Genomic DNA, 17,636 nt, shown 5'->3' on the forward strand with positions numbered 1-17,636 from the left:
TGAGACACTTTAGAGCAGAGCAGGACACTCATCCCCCAGTCAGCCTCCCGGGCTTTGTGACACACAGATAAAAAAGCATGGACTTGTCCCGAAAATGAGCTGTCTTTTTGGTTTCTATTTATTTATTTATTTATTTATTTTTGCTTAAACTTGCTTAGATTCTCATGAAAGGCTTGAAACTGTCTCAAAACAGCCTAAATCTTTATTAAGTCTCCTCAAATCTCCCACATCTGCTATGTGGCTGGATCACTCCAGAATCAGGACATGTCCCTAACCTTCCATTAAAGGCCTTTGACTTTGTACCATGTCACTACAGCATCAGTCAACACTGCCTATAAATATGGATGCTATGCTAACAAGACGTATTGCTAATTTAGTGGCAGTGAAGTGCAGGCCTGGGGGTGGGGAGGGGCACATACACAGAGAACAGTATTGAAAAACAGGAGTGATAATTAGGGTTTAATAAATGGTAATTTGCTCCTTGCTGATGCATGTGTCAGGGAGAAGCGAAACAGAGAGGGTCCCTTCCAGAAAGTGGACTGGAGGTAGCATCATTTTTATTTTCATGTTGCTCAGTATTGAAGCTCCTTCTCGTTTACCTACAGATCCTCTCCTCTAAAAACAACCTCCTGTGAACAATGGAGAATTAGATAAGAAATATTTATTACTGGGACCAGATTTTAACAGGACTCACAGAACCTCTCGGGTCAGGCCCCCAGAGGCAAAGCAAAGCAAAGAATGAAAACAATTACCTGGATCATTCAAGGGGAGGAAATCATTTTTGCTTGAATGAGTGTCTGGAGTATGGGAATGATTTTTCCCATCCTCTGCTTGGTCTGGTGGTGGAGACCTGGTGGATGCATTCAATAGCCAAGAATGGAAGCTGTGTTTGTGTGGAGGGAGACGACCGGAAACAGTGGAGCCCTGGTGATAGGGTGGTGGATGGAGACCAGCCAAGTCCAGCTGGGGCTAGGGAGAGATTCCTTGGAGCTAGACAAGAAACTCAGCAAAGCTGAAAATCCACATGGAGATCCCAGGCCCAACAGATGAGGAGTGCAGTCTGAAAAGAGCCATATTTGGTGACGGAAGCTGGGAAACTGGAAAGTCAAGCAAAACAGAATCGGGAGAAGAGTGTGCATGTGCGGGTGTGTGTGTGTGTGTGTGTGTGTGTGTGTTAGGAAGGGTAAAACATTTGTCTATGCCAGAACTTTCCAAACCTGGCCACACATCAGATTAACGTGTTGAGCTTTTAAATGCAGATTCTTGGACTCCAGTGGCAGAAGCAGAGAGGTACAACTTTTCGAGGATCAGAGTGGTTTACCATTGTGAAAACGGAAGGTATGCTGTCATTCGGTGGGTCCTGAAAGTATCCCCTTCTGAGAGATAGTTACTTCAATTTTGAGTGATGTATCATCTGCAGTTCATTCATCGCCCACTTGTTATTCGTTTTTCATATACCAATTTCCGGCGAAGGGGGCAACACAGCAGTTTCTGATCTTGCTATAGAAATTAATAGCAGCTAATTGTGGTGAACTTAAAATTCCACAAATTATGTGATACTCTTTTTTCAGGAGGCAAAACTTCATTCCCCTCTCCCTGAACACTTGGTGCCTTGCTGGTAACAGACAGAATACAGCAGAACCGACAGTGTCTGACTTCCAAGGCAAAAAAGGGCTTTGCAGATTCTCTCTCTCTCTCTCTCTCTCTCTCTCTCTCTCTCTCTCTCGTATTGTTCACTGCCAGAGCTTCCATGACATGAGGACACACAAGCAGCCTCCAGAGATGTTCATGTAGTGAGGAACTGAGGCCTCCTGCCATCAGTCACTTGAGTGCGCCATTTTGGAGGAATACCCTGAAAGAGACTATGGGACCTCAGCACCCCTTTTTCTGGTCTCTGTCTTTGATTCGTGGCTGCCATGAAGTGAGCAGCTTGCTCCACCATGCATTCCCCACCTTGATGTCCTGCCTCACCCCAGTCAACAGGGCCAATCAACCGTGGACTGAATCCTCCACAACTGTGAACCCAAACAAATCTTTTCTCTTCGTAAGATGCTTATCAGAAGATATTTGTTCCAGTCACAAAAAGCTAACCTACTACCCTAAGTTAGGCATTGAGTGATTTGCCCCAAGTCATACAGCCTGGATTTGCACTAGGCAGTGTGACTACAGCACCCATGCTCCTAACAATGTCTCTGGTAGAGCGACAAATGCCAGTAGGTACCAAATTCTTGACTCCTGGCATGAGACAAGTGGTCTGCTTCAGCTTTTCATTTCGGAAGCTCTGCTCACACACACTCCACTAACATCACCTCTTAAGAGTCAGTCCCCTGGCCCCTCCCTGATTTCTTACCCTTACCATTCTGATTCAGCCCCTCATCCTTCCTGTTAGTTTTAGCCCCCTTCCTAGAGGACTTAAGTTCTCCTTCCTGAAGTAAATGGACTCATGTCCCCCACCCAAATATATATCCAAGTCCTACCCCCTGATGTCTGTGAATGTGACCTTGCTTGGAAACAGAGTCTTTGTAGATGTGATTAAGGTAAGAATCTCAAGAGGAGATCATCTGGGATTTAGGATGGGTCCTAAGTCCAATGACTAGTGTTCTTATAAGAGAAAAGAGAGAGAGGGATTTGAGACACAGACATGGGGGAGAGCCACATGAAGACACAAGTGGAGATTGGAGGGACGCACCTATAAGCCAAGGAGCACCCAAGAGTCGTTGAGCCACAGAAACTAGGAGAGACGCACAGAATGGAATCTCTCAGAGCATCCAAGGAACCAACCCTGCCGACCCCTTGATGTTGGATTTCTGGTCTCTCGAACTGTGAATGAGAGAACAGCAAACTAGAAGCATCCTGGTGAAGTCTCCCTGTCTACAGCTCTACATTTAAACATGTGGATACTTGGGGATGAAGGGTGTGGGGGAACAAGGAGGTGCGATCCAGAGCCATCACTTTTCTGCCTTTGATAGCATATAAAATTTCCCATAAAACCACAGCAAAGTATAACTTAAAACATTTAAGTGACTCCTTCAGATCCTTAATGATGCTATAAATACAATCCTGGTATAATTTGCAAAACTATTAAAATAAATGCGTCCTCTAAAATTAACCATTGCCACCTCCCAGCGCGTGTTTACACACATAACCTAAGTGCAAACTTACCTGACTGTATACACCCGTGCACCAATGGTAAATGGAAGGTCTGGGTGCCGTTCACAAATGAACAGGGTATGTGAGTGACTTGAGGGCATCTTTCAAGGAGAGCTGGTCTTTCCATCTCACCTTGTCCTTCAGTTTGGAGAAATGCCTCCCCTGGCTGGATGCCCAGATGATGCCATCCATCCATGAATTTCACATTATGCACAGAAAGGTACTTCTGAAAATGATCGCCCCCATCCTTTCCATGTGATTCAGCTCGTAGAGAGAGCCTCCACTTGGACCTTGACCATTTCTCATGTCACAGAGATATGAGCTGAGCCTCAGGCCGTGGGAGGTTTGGGAGTAGGGGAGAGGTGTGATAAGGTTTGTTTGGCTTGTTTTTGAGCCATGAGATTTGAAGTCTATATCCAAGGAAGCATGAGGCCAGGACCTGAATTTAATTCATCTTCAATATCATCATTCTTGGGTCTGTCTTGCATTTATACGTTAGAACATTCCAGAAGAAACTGTAGAGGGTTGAGGTGATACCCGGGAGTCACAGGACTCAATGGAAGAGGGATAAGAAAGAGCTTACACTTGCTGTCTCGTTCACTGGGACATCCATGGTGCCTAGCATATGGAGAATGTTGTAAATAAGTGTAGAAGGAAGGGAGGTGAGAGAGAAGAGAGGAAAGAAGAAGAAAAGAAATTCTAAATAATCTAAGCCCTGAGGAATCCAGCTTCAAGTCCTGGTTCCACCGGGTGACCTTGGGGAAATTTCTCTAAATCTCCATTTTCCTGAACTTTTCTATTATAGGACCATTGAAAGTTTTATACAACATCACTCACATAAAACATCCAGAACATTGACAGGGAATAAGTGCTCCATTCCACATGTGTCCACTGAATGAATGAATGAAGTCTATCTGTCCTGTGGATGGAGGGCCCTGGAGCATTGCATATAATGCATTGGGACTAGACAATTGATTCCTGAGGTTTGTCAGCAGATCGCTGCCTGCTTCCTTATTTATGTGCTAGGTTTTCATCATTTGCCATCCACACTTAGGGGATTAATTCTCTGGGACATACAACCAGTAACACACCAGCCAGCCAGACAACGGATACAGATAACAGCTGCCAGGGTTGTAATTCCCATTCCATTGACAAGCCTTCAATGAACCCAAGAAGAATAGAGCAGCTAAAAGCTTCCATTCAAAGTTAGTAACAATGAGTTCCGAGTGTGTGTGTGTGTGTGTGTGTGTGCAAGAGGAGGGTGGGCAGCCAGGCCCCATGCTTTTGGTCAGCACAGAACAGAGGCCAGGCAGATGGTGCACCAGGAGCCCACTGAGATTTCAGGGAACTGATTAAAGTTTTCCAATTTATAAAAGAAAAGTTTAAGAGGTATTTTTTTCTTGGCGGGTGGATACTGGGGATTGAGCACAGGGGCACTCTGCCACTGAGCTACATTCCCAGCCCTTTTTATTTTGAGACAAGTTCTCACTAAGTTGCTGAGGCTAGCCTTGAACTTGCAATCCTCCTGCTTCATCCTTCTGAGTCACTGGGATTACAGACATGTGCCATTGTGTCCAGTTTAAGAGCTTATTTTTTTCTTCTTCTTATTTTTTTTCATACAATACCATTGCAACCTTTTAAAAAAACTTTATAGTTGGATCATACCATGGTTCAGCTGTTGTGAAAAAGTTGACTGGTTCTTCTAAAAGTTAAACTTTAAATTACCATATGATCCAGTAATTCTACTACTATGTATATATCCCAAAGAATTGAAAATTACTATTCAAACCAATTCATATGCAGGCATGTTTATCATAGCATTCTTCAGTAGCCAAAAGGAGGAAACATTCCAACTGTCCATCAACAGATGAAATGGATAAACAAATTGTAGTATATCCATGCTGTGGAATATTACTCAACCATGAAAATAAATGACATTGATACATATTATGACATGGATGAACCTGGAAAACTCCATGCCAAATGAGAGAAGTTAGATACAAAGGTGACAGATAGCATGATTCCATTTATAAGAACTATCCAGAAGAGGCAACTTTATAGACACAGAATGAAGATTGGTGGTTGCTAGGGGTGTGTAGGGGGAGGGAGCAGAGGAGAGAAGTTGCTTAATGGGTGAAGGTTTTTACTTTAGAATTACTTTGGAAACATTTTGGATCTAAATAGAAGTGGTGCTTGCATAGTAGTATGTATGTGCTACTTTCCACTGAATTGCTGACTTTAAAATGGTTAATTTTGTGTTATGTGAATTTCACCTGAATGAATTATTTTAAAAATTACATTAATTAATATAATTACCTCAATACATACCCAAGATAAAGAAAGATTCCAACTCCACAGACAGGTATATGTGAAAGATAAGCCTCCTTTCTTACCTTAACCTCAGTTCTCCCCAGAAGCAATTACTAGAATTTTTTATGTATCCTTTCAGAGGCATTATAAGCCTATAAAACATACCTACATTCTTTATATGTGAAAAATTGTAGTCTGTTTTACACATTGTTCTGATGTGAAGAACGTTTTAAGAACACAGTTTTTAAATCCAAGAGCTTTGGCACACACCTATAATCCCATCGACTCAGGAGACTGAGGCAGGAGGATCGCAAGTTCAAGGCCAGCCTCAGCAACTTAGTGAGGTCCTAAGCAACGTAGTAAGGCCCTGTCTGTAAATAAAATATAAAAACAGATGGGGATATGGCTCCATGGTTAAATGCCCCTGGGTTCAATCACCAGTACCAAAAAAAAAAAATTCTCCTCTGCTCTCATCATCTACCTCAGGCCACCTCCTGCCCCTGCAGGTAATCCCCATTCAGCTCCCAGCAACCCTGAGCACCACGGCCTGCCAGGCTCAGACTTCTGCAAAGTGGAGCCAAGCCCGACCTAGCCTTTTATAAGTCATCCCCAAAGCTCAGCCTTTTGAATCTAGATCTCTAGAACCTGATGGAATTCTGACTTTGATTCTTATTATCCAATATCTGAGAAACCAACTCAAAATTAAGACTGATTGACTAATTAGAATGCCAAGCTGTTTTAAAATGCCTACCGGTTTTTGAGCCCCTGCCGATGCGCTGGGGTTAGGCACTTCTTGCCACATTCCCTTGGGGCGGATCTTATGGAAACCCATTTCACAAATGAGGAAGGAAATGGAAGCTTAGAGAGTTTACAGAACTTGCCAGCTCATGAGTAGGAAATCCATTTCCTACTCTTTGTTCTACCCCCTATTACTACATGGTTCCAAAGCTGTCACTCACGAGAGGGGGATCTTAGCAGCTACTGGAACATGTGCATGTTCTAACAAGGTCCCTGGGAACTAGATTGTAATCTGGAGATGAGCAAAGAATGAGAGCCTCTGGCTTAATGCCCCTTGTGGTATCCTCTACAATGTTACAACCACGTTAGGCTCCGCCCATGGCAGAACTGAACTCTCCATTGACCGGAATATTAGCATCACCCCCACCCAGGAAACCCTCCTCTCCTTGCAGAGGCTGGTTAAACCCTGGCAGATTTCCTGTTTTGTCCCTGCTCCATCAGGATGCCAGGCAGCCCTGTTAGCGGGGCAAACAAACCCCCGAATCCATCAACCTAGATCTGAATCTCAGTCCCTCCTTGTATCAGCCAGGAGACTTCAGATGCATCATTTTTTATTTCCTTCCTTTTTTTTTTTTTTTTTTGGTATCAGGGATTGAACCCAGGGGCGCTTAACAACGGAGCCACATCCTCAGTCCTTTTTAATATTTTATTTAGAGACAGGGTCTTGCTAAATTTCTTAGGGCCTCGCTAAGTTGCTGAGGCTGGCTTTGAACTCGAGATCCTCCTGCCCCAGCTTCCCCTGCCCCTGGGATGACAGACTTGGGCCATGGCGCCCGGCTGGACGCTTCACTTCTGCCCTACCAACTGGATCACCACTCCCAGCCCAGAACTCAGTCACTGGTGGGCTCCCCCTCTCCCTCCTGCCCACCAGCGGGGTGTCCCCAGGCGCTCAGTATACTCTGTCACACATTCCAGTCCTGAGGGTTGTCTCTGGCCGTGTTTATGGGGCTTGGGTAATTCTTAATCCTCTCCCTCCCGGCCCTCTGTCCCCTTTGCCCTCAATCCAAACAGGCATATGACCAGCTCCTGGCCCCAGATATAAAAAGGACATTGTATCTGAGGCTGGGAGCCCAGAGCTCCTTGGGTCGGATTTCTACCTCCCATGGTCACTAATCAGGCTCTGGGAGTCACATGAGGACCCGTGACCCCCCAGCCCAGATGGTCTTCCGTCTCAATGCAGACCGAGACGCAATCCTGGAGACAAAGCAGCTACACTCTGCCTGACGTCCAGAAGCTCCAGGCAGACTCACCTCATGCTGCTAGCGAGTCCTCTCCCTGAGAAGCCGGGTAGTACATGAATTCATAAATGGAATCCTCTTCTGATCCTAATGATTACTGTTATTCCAGGGGATCCTTGTCCTTGGCGTATGTTCTCCGGATTGTGTCTCCTTCAATTGTGGGGCTGAGCTGTTATCTATTGAGTGTTTACAACATGTAAGTGGATTATACGTGAGTGAATTCATCCTCACATCAGTCTTGGAAGGTGGGTACTGTTTCTGTCCTCAGTCTAAAGACCTGAGCAATGGCCCACATTGATCGAGCACTATGGAGCAGATGCCCTTCTCCATGCTTTATGGTTATTAACTTATTCCTGTATCGCTGCAGTTTTATGATATAGATGCTACAGCCGAGATCTCCTATTTACTGAGACTCAGAGAGGTTAAGCAAGTAGCCCAGGTTACACAGCCAGCAAATGCCAGAGGTCAAGATTCAAGTCTGGGGACTGTGGCTCCTGACCATTCTGCTACTCTGCCTCCTGTTTTCCCCGAGGCAGGTCTCATAGGTACTGTCAGCAGCCCACAGCTACCATTACAAATCGATAGGGTGTGAGCCAGACAAGGCCTGGCTCAGCCACGTAGGTTTCTGAGGCACCGAAGGACAGATCTCACTGATTGATTTCTCAGCTGGGTCTTTAAATGTCAGCGTGTGCGTGACAACCTCAGGCCTTGGGCACAGAAATAAAATGCAGAAGGAAAGGACATTCTTGTGCATGGGACGAGAGAGAGAGGCAGGGCAGAGGAAGAGCAACGGCCCAGAGCACACGGGTGTGTGGGCCCCTGGAGGCCACGGGGTTGGGAGTCCCATGAGAGCGGTACCCTTGACCTTGGGATGCTGTGAAGCTGTTTATAGTGTGACACTAGCCCAGGAGAGATGGGTTTTAACCTGATTTAGCTCTTCTGTCTGTATTGATTGGTCACCACTTGGAACTGCTTGTTTAGACCACTTGGCCACCAGAGCACAGCCTGTTGTCACCAAGGCAGCAGGACAGAGCAGTGACAGCTCACCCTCCCTCCCACTCCCTGACCCACACAGACCCTTCCTGCAAAGCGCTCTGGACCTGCCCAGGCCATTCACCCACTGCTGGAGGAGCTGAGGGGACAGACACACACACATGACAGAGACAGAGAGTCCTTTCTACTCTCATGCAGGCTGGAAAGAGACTAATAGGGTAAGGAAGGAAAGAAATCCACCTGAGGTGGATCTCAGATGTGCTCTGTGCAATCAAGTGAGAAATTGAGGCCATATGAGAAAGGGACTTGTCGGGAGGGACAAGGGGAAGGGGAAGGAAACCCAGAAAGAATCCTCTAAGGAAGGGACACTGGGGAAAAGAGACCATTCTAAGATCCGGAGGAAGACTCTCAAGGCAGGGGCATAGCCGAGGCAAAGGCCCTGTGGCAGGAGCAGGCTCAGCCTTTTGGAGCACAAGAGAGCTAGTGTGGTGACATTCAGAGGGTGGGGATCAGATGGATGCCCTCCTCCGCTGCTCTGTCCCTCTGGGATGACTCTCACTTACGAGCAGCCCAGGCTCACTCACCCACAGGACTTGACCCCATCCCACCCAGGGACATGATTGTGGATTGGCTCCTTGTCCTCAGAGTCTGGGGTCAATAATTTCAGCCGTGTCTTAGAAGGAGATCCAGGGTGGGAGGCGGAGGAAGGGCTCCGGTCAGGAGACCCAGAGGAGCTTCCTGATCTTCAGGGACCACCGAAGATGGTGGTCTTCTAGCCCACTCCTGTCACATCTCAGCTGACCATCCATCCATGCATCCACGTCTGCCCTGGGCTCCGTCTCTGGGCCCCTGCTCCTGGGCCCCACATTGGCAGTGACTGTCTCATTTCACTTAGGGCAACTCCCTCTCATTTGCCTAGCACAGATGAGTCCTACTCCAGGAGGGAGACCTTCCAGAGGCCCAATCCTGTCTAACTGCTGTTTGCTTTAACGTACCTCTGGCATTTGTTTGAAGGTGTGTTTGATGTTCCATTCCCTGTTGTCTGGTGTTGGAGTTTTCCGAGTGTCTGTCTCTTCCTTGGTACCACGAGGTCTGGGGAAAGCTGGAGTTCCAGTGTTGGTTCTGCCAGGACCTGGCTGAGGGGCTTTTGGCAGGGCCCTTCACCCTTCCAGGTCTCAGCCTCCTTTCATTCCCAACTTCCTTTGATCCCTAAAACCAGTTTATTGGTTTATTGGGCAGTGGATTCCAGGCAGGACCACGGGACAAAAAGGGAAGTGAGACAGGGAGAAGAAAGAATCCCAAACAGGGTACATTATTAAACAAGTGACTACACGGGGAAGCTGGGATTCAGTCCTGCTGGGCAACTTTGGGAGACAGTATAGAATACCGCTTCCTAACCTGGATGAATATTGCAGTCACCTGGGAGCTTTAAAAACTGTACGGGGTCTGAGTCCTACCCACAGAGGTTTGGATTTCATTGATTTGGGATTGCTTGGCACAGTGCCAAATGTCTACAATCTCAGTGATTAGAGAGGCTGATCTAAAGGAGGATCTAAAGTTGGAGGCCAGCCTCAATAACTTAGTAAGACCTTAAGCAACTTAGTGATTTCAAAATATAAAATTAAAAGGGCGGGGAATGTAACTCATGGTAAAGTGCTCCTGGGTTCAATCCCCAGTACAAAAAAAAAAAATTTTTTTTTTTCTTAATTGGTCTGGGACTGTGAACTGGGCATCAAGACGTTTCTTATATTCTCCAGGTGGTCTAATGTGGAGCTGAGTTTGAGGTCAGTGATATAGAATACATCTCACTATATTTCCCAGGCTGGCCTTGAACTCCTGGGCTCAACAATCCTCTTGCCTCAGCCTCCTAAGTAGCTATGACTACAGACCAGCACCCTCGTGCCAGGCTAATATCCATATTTTATAATTGAGGAATTCAAGTCATCAGGAAGAAGACTATTTCAGAGGCTTCCTGATGTTTCAGGCAGAGTGCCAGGCACTCTACGTCTGTCGTTAATAACAGTAATAATATAATAATATTTTATGTACACTGTGCACCTACTATGTGCCAGGACCCTTCCAAGTGCTCATTTAATCCTCATAACACTCCCATGAGGCACATATGGGCATATATTTGTAATCCCTATTTCACAAAGGTGGAAACTGAGGTTTAGGGAAGTAAAGTGACTTTCCCAAAGTCCACAGAGGCGGACGCAGGATTGCCACGCAGGCTGTCCAGCGGCCAAGCCTCTTCCCTTAACCATCACATTGATGACCTCCATCACCCGTTCCAGAACCCAGGGACACTTACCCACTGAGTCACATTCGTAGGCCTTTTTATATTTTATTTCTAGATGGGGTCTTTCTGAGTTGCTTTGGGCCTCACTAAACTGCTGAGGGTGATCCTCCTGCCTCAGCCTCCCAAGCCACTGAGATCACATGCATGTGCCACTGTGCCCAGCTCTGGTTCTCTTAAGCATGCCCAAAGACCAGCCCAAAGAGCAGACCCTGTCAGCTGTCTGATGAACCTCACTGGGTCTCAGCTACAGCTGGAACCACCTGTCCACAGGCCTCTGCAGGAATACCCAAGGGCATCAGGTGGGTACCACTCAGCACAGAACTGACCTCCCAGACCCACAAGGCTGCTGGTGGGCTCCGAGCAGGGCCTGCTGTTCCTGCTGGGGTGTACCATGCCCCCATTTCCATCCTATTTTTAAACCAGGGCTGTGGGGGCGGCCAGGAAGTCTGTGCTTGCCTGGGGTGAGCACAGCCAGGCCTGTATCCGGCACCCAACAGCTCCTTGGTACCCAAGTGACCAGATTCATCAGGATTCTGCCTTCTGTCTCCTCCCAGACTTAGTGCCCCGTCCCTTTGAGAAAGTCCAGGAGGGCTGCTCCACACTCTGAGAAATAATGTTGACAACCTAAGGGCTTGTAATGAACCAAATCATGCTGAATTAATTGGATGTCGTTAGCCGATGTCAGGAGGGGGCTGGGGAGCAGCAGCAGCCACCAAGCCTGGGGAAGGGAAAGGCGGAGGCAGGACAGCCCACAACACAAAATGCTCGCACAGCTTGTGCGAGAGAAGAATTCCTATTGTCAGTTCTTGCCGAAATAGCCAAGGCACCCACTCTCGCCTCAGACAGCACCTCTATTCTGAAACAGGCCCCCCAGCCTGGAGCCTCCTCCAGGTGCAGCTGTCCTTGTTCACAAGAGCCATAACACAGCCAGGATGACAAGCATGAGCCGCCAGGACCAGCCCCCATGTCCTGCTGAGCTTCAGGGTCAAATTACAAAGGAATCAGGAGACCCCAGCTCTTGGCTGTCCATCCTATTTCCTGTCTTGATGGGACCGGCAAATGAAGACTCCTGATGTTCATCACACCTAGTTCAGTGTTGGGGGAGGCTCTGGCGTGCAGGTGTGGGAGCCCAGAGGCTGTGCAGAAACAAGAACATGGGCAGCTAGGAGGAGCCCAGAAGTCTTAGATTCTAACTCTGCTACCAATGGGCTGTGTGACCCTGGGTAAGTCACTCCCCTCTCTGAGACACTAGTGTCTTCAGCTGAGGGGTGACAGTGTTGGAGCGAACAGTTCGTCTCAGGTTCATCTCAATCTGTGGATCTCAGACACTGGAAGGAGGCCGGGGTCTTACAGGCATTGCTAAGGTTTAAGAATACTTTCTTTCTTCTTCTCCTCCTCCTCTTTTTTTTTTTTTCTTTTTTCCCCAGTAATTGGGGATTGAACCTAGGGCCTCATGCATGCTAGGCAAGTGCTCTACCACCAAGCTGCACCCCAGCCCAATTTAGGGATCTTTACATGCATCTTACACTGTCTGTGGGTGGGGAAAAATAGCTCCTGTGCTCACAGGTAGTATTATTTTTCCAAATGTAGTTATCAATGGCCATTGATAGATGTTTATCTTAAAGCAGCCACTGCATTTATAGGAATTTTGGTTGTTGTTTAATACTTTATCTTTTTTCATTTCTTTTAGTTGTGATAAAATACATAGAATCTAAAATTTGCCATCTGAACTATTTTTAAGTACACGATTCAGCAGCATTAGGTCTATCTGCACCATTGTGCAGCTACCTCCCCATCTGTCTCCTGAAGTTTTTCATCACCCCAAACTGAAACTCTGCACCCATTAAACACTATCTCTCCATTCCTCTCTCTCCCTACTCCCTGGGAACGACTGGTCTTTTTTTTTTTTTTTTTTTTTCAAAAGACTAAAAATGCAACATCTGTTTCTAGGGAAATGCATGGAATATCCAGATGTTGAGGAGTCTGACTTCCTGAGCAGGTGGGGGCCCTTCGCCTAAATGTACTATACCCCTTCTTAAGCTGATATCTAATGATTTTCTGTTTTCTAATGTCAAGAGAGAAAAATCAACTTGCTTATTGTTTTTTTCCTGGGATGAGGATGAATTCATTCTTTTCATTTCGACACAGGATGGAAACGTGACAGTTGAGTCTACAGAAAGAGACTGCAGAGGAGCTGGAGCTGGGGCTCTGTGGCAGAGCGCTTGCCTAGCACGTGTGAGGTACTGGGTTCCATCCTCAGTACCACAAAAGTAATAATAATAAATAAAATAAAGGTATTGTGTCAATCCACAACTAAAAAAAAAAAAAAAAAATTAAGAAAAAGAGCCTGCAAAGAAGTCAGAGTAGAGTGTCCTCTGAGGGGCTGGCAAGGTCGTAGGGAGGTTTTGGGAGATTTTGATCTGAGGGTAGTCCCCTGGGTGTATACCTACATAAAAATATCACTAAGATGATTGCTTCAGATTTATGCACATTTCTTGTATGCATATAACACCATTTTTAAAAAGAACCGAGGCATTTGGTTTAAGTGGATACAAATAGCTTTGCAGGCAGGGAAAGGCCATACCTTTTACCTGCCAGGTTGTTACATAATTCTGTACCTTGGTTGTACAAGCAATGTGGAATTTGTTCTGTCCTGAAATAATGCCAAGTAATGGCAAAGAAAAATATGTGGAGTGCCTTCTATGAGCTGGGCCCTGTGAAATGCCCTGGGGACAGAGGGAAGGTCTCTGACCTCACGGATACAGGTTGCTGCATTGATCATCTCTATCTGATCCAGTATCTCACCACTATCTCCCTCGTCCACCAAAAAAAATGCGAAAACATGCGTGGTCAAGTTTTTCCACCTAGCCTAAACGGCTTCTGTCGCAATCTAAGCTCATTTCCTCTTGCTACTTTCTCAGCAGAGGGGATCTTAAAGATTCTCTGAGGGCATACAGTGAAGCTCCAGGCAGATGATCATTAGTGGGGAATAATCCTCTTTGTCAGGCAAAACAATCTCTATTCCTTTGTAAACCTGTCCAACTTCAAACTCTGACCATTCTTGGTTTTAACAAGGTGGTATTGCAACTTACCTGTGTTTCTTTGACTCAGACTGCTTTTTTTTCTTTTTTCTTTTTTCTTTTTTCTTTCTTTCTTTCTTTTTTTTTCTTTTTCTTTCTTTCTTTTTTTTTTTTTTTTTTTGGTGTGGCAAGGGACTGGGGATTGAACCCAGGTGTACTTAACCACTGAGCCACATCCCCAGCCCTTTTTAAATTTTTTATTTTGAGACAGGGTCTCGCTAAATTGCTGAGGCTGGCTTTGAACTTGTGATCCTTCTGCCTCAGCCTCCCGAGCGGCTGGGATTACAGGCATGTGCCATCATGCTGGGTTCGACTCAGAACTTATTGATGATAGACTGATCATATTTATCAAGTACCAAATATGTGCATAGCATAGTGCCTGTTACATAGTAATCACATGCAAATGAGTTACATAGTAGGTACACATGCAGACATGCAGTTCATCATATGGAGAGGTGAGTTTATAAATGGATCAATGGAAAAGCCATAATCTTAGAGAGGTTAAAGGACAAACTGAGGGTCACACAACAGTGGCTGAACTGGGAAACACCTATTCCCAGACTTAGGCCCACCCCTTTTGCTTTGGCAGGCCACAGACACACCATAAAACTTCCCATCTATCCCTTTGAAGAGGTAAGGTTTGATTTACATCAGCCATCAAGGCAGAAAAAATATGGGCCTTCAAACTTTTATTTCCTTTTTATTATTCCTGGTGATGCACAGAAACATCATCCAAAACATTAGCAATTACTTTGAAGCTGCATGTTTCAAAGGTTTAGGGATGGGGTATTTTCCAATTTGATAAGTCAGGTTGTTTTCTGCCAGGCAGGCCCAGGGCCATCAGCGGGACTTGGAGCTGATTCAAAAGCAGAATTGATCTTTCAAGCCTCATTTTCATTTCCATCAGCACCCTATCAGACACCTTATCCCTGAGCCAGTTCCTATCCATGTATAATTTATACACTTGATTTCAATAGATTAATCTCTGCCTCGTTCACTGCGGGGTGAAGCAGGGAGAAGTCTCTTTCTTGTTTTCCATTGGGAGAATAAGCATGTATATTTCCATAGATTTCATTCTGTTTCCACCTAGAGAATTACTTTTTTAAAGATTAATTCCAAGCTCACTCTCATATTCATTTCATTTTTAGGAACGGGTGGAATAGTGGGCACGTATGATGATTTCTATTTATGTGGGCCTGTCCCAGGTGTATCTGACAGGAGGCCAACCTGTCACCTGCTGATGCTTAGGAATGGCCATTCACTTTAGGGGTGAAACAGGGATGTGGGGAGACGGCTGAAGCCTCACCTAGCACCACCATCTATTAATCTCTAACCCAAGAATAGTTCCTATCCCTTGAGCTCCCAGGGTTTCCTCAAATAGCTTAATTAGATCCCCTGGAAGAATATCAGGACATTGCCAAAGAAAGATCAAGTTCTCTGTCCCTAACCAATTTCCAGAATACCAAGTGCTACTGTTCCTCTCTTTCTCTCTCATTTTTCCCCCCCCAGCCTGTTGCCCTCTGGGAGAATATAATTCAATTCTGGAATCCCAGGGTTTCAAGAACTACCTCTTCTCCCATACCCGAAGTTTCTCCTCTAGAGATCTGTGCTTCTCTGCCACTAGCAACTTCAGCCCTGGAAATCAAGCCACAGCCTCCCTTCTGGAAGTTCCTTCAGGTTGGGGAGTGTAGCAGACTGTACTGTCTATGGATGGCTACAAGATCTCCCATCCCACATGTTCTTATAATGTGACATTGATGTTTCTTCCATCAAGAGTTGTGTGGTGCATGTCGGTGATCCCAGTGATTCAGGAGGCTGAGGCAGGAGGATGGCAAGTTCAAAGCCATCCTCAGCATTTTAGCAAGGCCCTAAGCAACTTAGCGAGACCATCTCTCAAAATAAAAAAAATACAAAGGACTAGGGGTGTGGCTCAGTGGTTAAGCGCCCCTGGGTTCAATCCCTGGTAAAAACAAAAAGGAGTTGTGGTCTACATTTTCTCCACCTAAATCTAGACAGACTGGTGACTATAGCAGAAGTAATGTTTTTGCTTTCTCGTGGTTCTTTTGCAACTCTTATCCTTAGAGCCCAGCTGCCATGCTGTGAGGAAACCCAGACCACATGGAGAGGCCACGTGTAGGTGTCGGTGTCTGGGGGACTCCTAGCCAAACAGCCAGCATCCATGTCAGTCATGTGAGTGAGGAAGCTCTTGAAATGTATCTAGCTCCAGCAAACACCTGAAGGTAACCACCCAAGAGAATCTAAGCAAGAACCACCTAGTCAACCCCAGTTCACCCACAGATCCATGAGATGAGAGTGCAATGATTGCTGGTATTGTTTCAGGCCACTCATTTTAGGCGATGATTCATTTTGCAACAGGAGATAACTGAACCAGGCAGGGTTAGCAGAACAAGTGGAGAAAAAAGACAAAAGTGAGCTCTGGCAGCGTTTCCACCTCTCCAGCTTAAAAGGCATCCCACATTTATACAAAATCGCATGCAAATGAGTGCTGGCAGACTCGGGTCCTCCCTGCCCCCCCTCCCTCAGCAGACATTTGGAAAGGAGGAGGAGATGGGGAAGAAAGAAGCAACATTCATTGTGTGCCTGTTACACACCCAAGGAGGGTCTTCTAATCCATGATACAGCAGTAGAAACTGAGGTCCAGAGAAGTTAAGGTCAAGCGCACTGACTCCTGGCAAGTGTGCTATTTGGGAAGGGAAGTCTGAACTGGACTGAGTGAGACACTTTGGAGGCAAGAGGTGCTCAATAGGTATTAGTCAAATGAATAGAAGAGAGATGCCTGTGCTCCAGCTATTTTCTCTGGGCAGCCTTTTTCTTTCCTGGTGGTTCAGAGGACAACCCACCTGGTTTGCTTTTCCTAGGAAGGATGAGGGAGCGGCTATGAATGGAGGTGACCGTCCTTCCTTACAAGACGGGGGTCACCATCCTGTCCTCCCTTTCCAATCGGGTCCACAGAGAAGCAGCGACCCAGGGCTGGGAGGCTTCTTTTTGTACCTGTGTCCTGTCCAAGCACAACTGGGATCAGAAACCACTTCCTCCCTTTGACATAGGCATTTAAGGAAGATGAGAGACCCTGTAGTGACCATAGCTTTCTCCTGTTCCCTTTTTTTTTTTCATTCTAACAAATCATATTTTCCCAGAAAAGGCGAGAAGAAAGCAAACACAGAAAGAAGAAATTCACACTGACTAAACATCTATCAAGTTCCAACCGGTGTCTAATATACATTCACCATCTCACTTTATCCTCATAATAATAATACTATGCGGTCCACATTATTGTTCATATTTTACAGCTAAGGAAACTGAGGCTCATGGAGGTTAAATAACTTCCCCAAAGTCAAAGAGCTCATGGGATTTTAGTAGAAGATTTCAAGCTCAGCTGAGCCTGTGTATCTCCTTCCTGGCTCAATCAGAATCTTCTTGCCCTAAAGCATATGGGACCATCACAGTACCCGGAGATAACCTCATCTCCCCTACCCAAACATCACACATGGCACTGGGACGATCAGCACTGGTGAAAACCACCGGCAGCTTACTAAGTAACACTGTGTCTAAAGCTGCCTCTGATTCTTCACTTCACTGCAAGACAAATGAACTTCAGACACGTAGCACTGCCCTGAACGCATTCCTGAGCCTACTGCCTGCTACGGCCGGCCTGGAGCTCAGACCAAGCAAATGAGAAGTCCGTGCTCGTTCATGTTTCTGACTTTGCCTGCCATGGAATTTCATTTCTCATGTTAGCATAGTCCC

Source organism: Callospermophilus lateralis, chromosome 11, assembly GCF_048772815.1.
Source record: "Callospermophilus lateralis isolate mCalLat2 chromosome 11, mCalLat2.hap1, whole genome shotgun sequence".
NCBI classification, from domain to species: Eukaryota; Metazoa; Chordata; class Mammalia; order Rodentia; family Sciuridae; genus Callospermophilus; species Callospermophilus lateralis.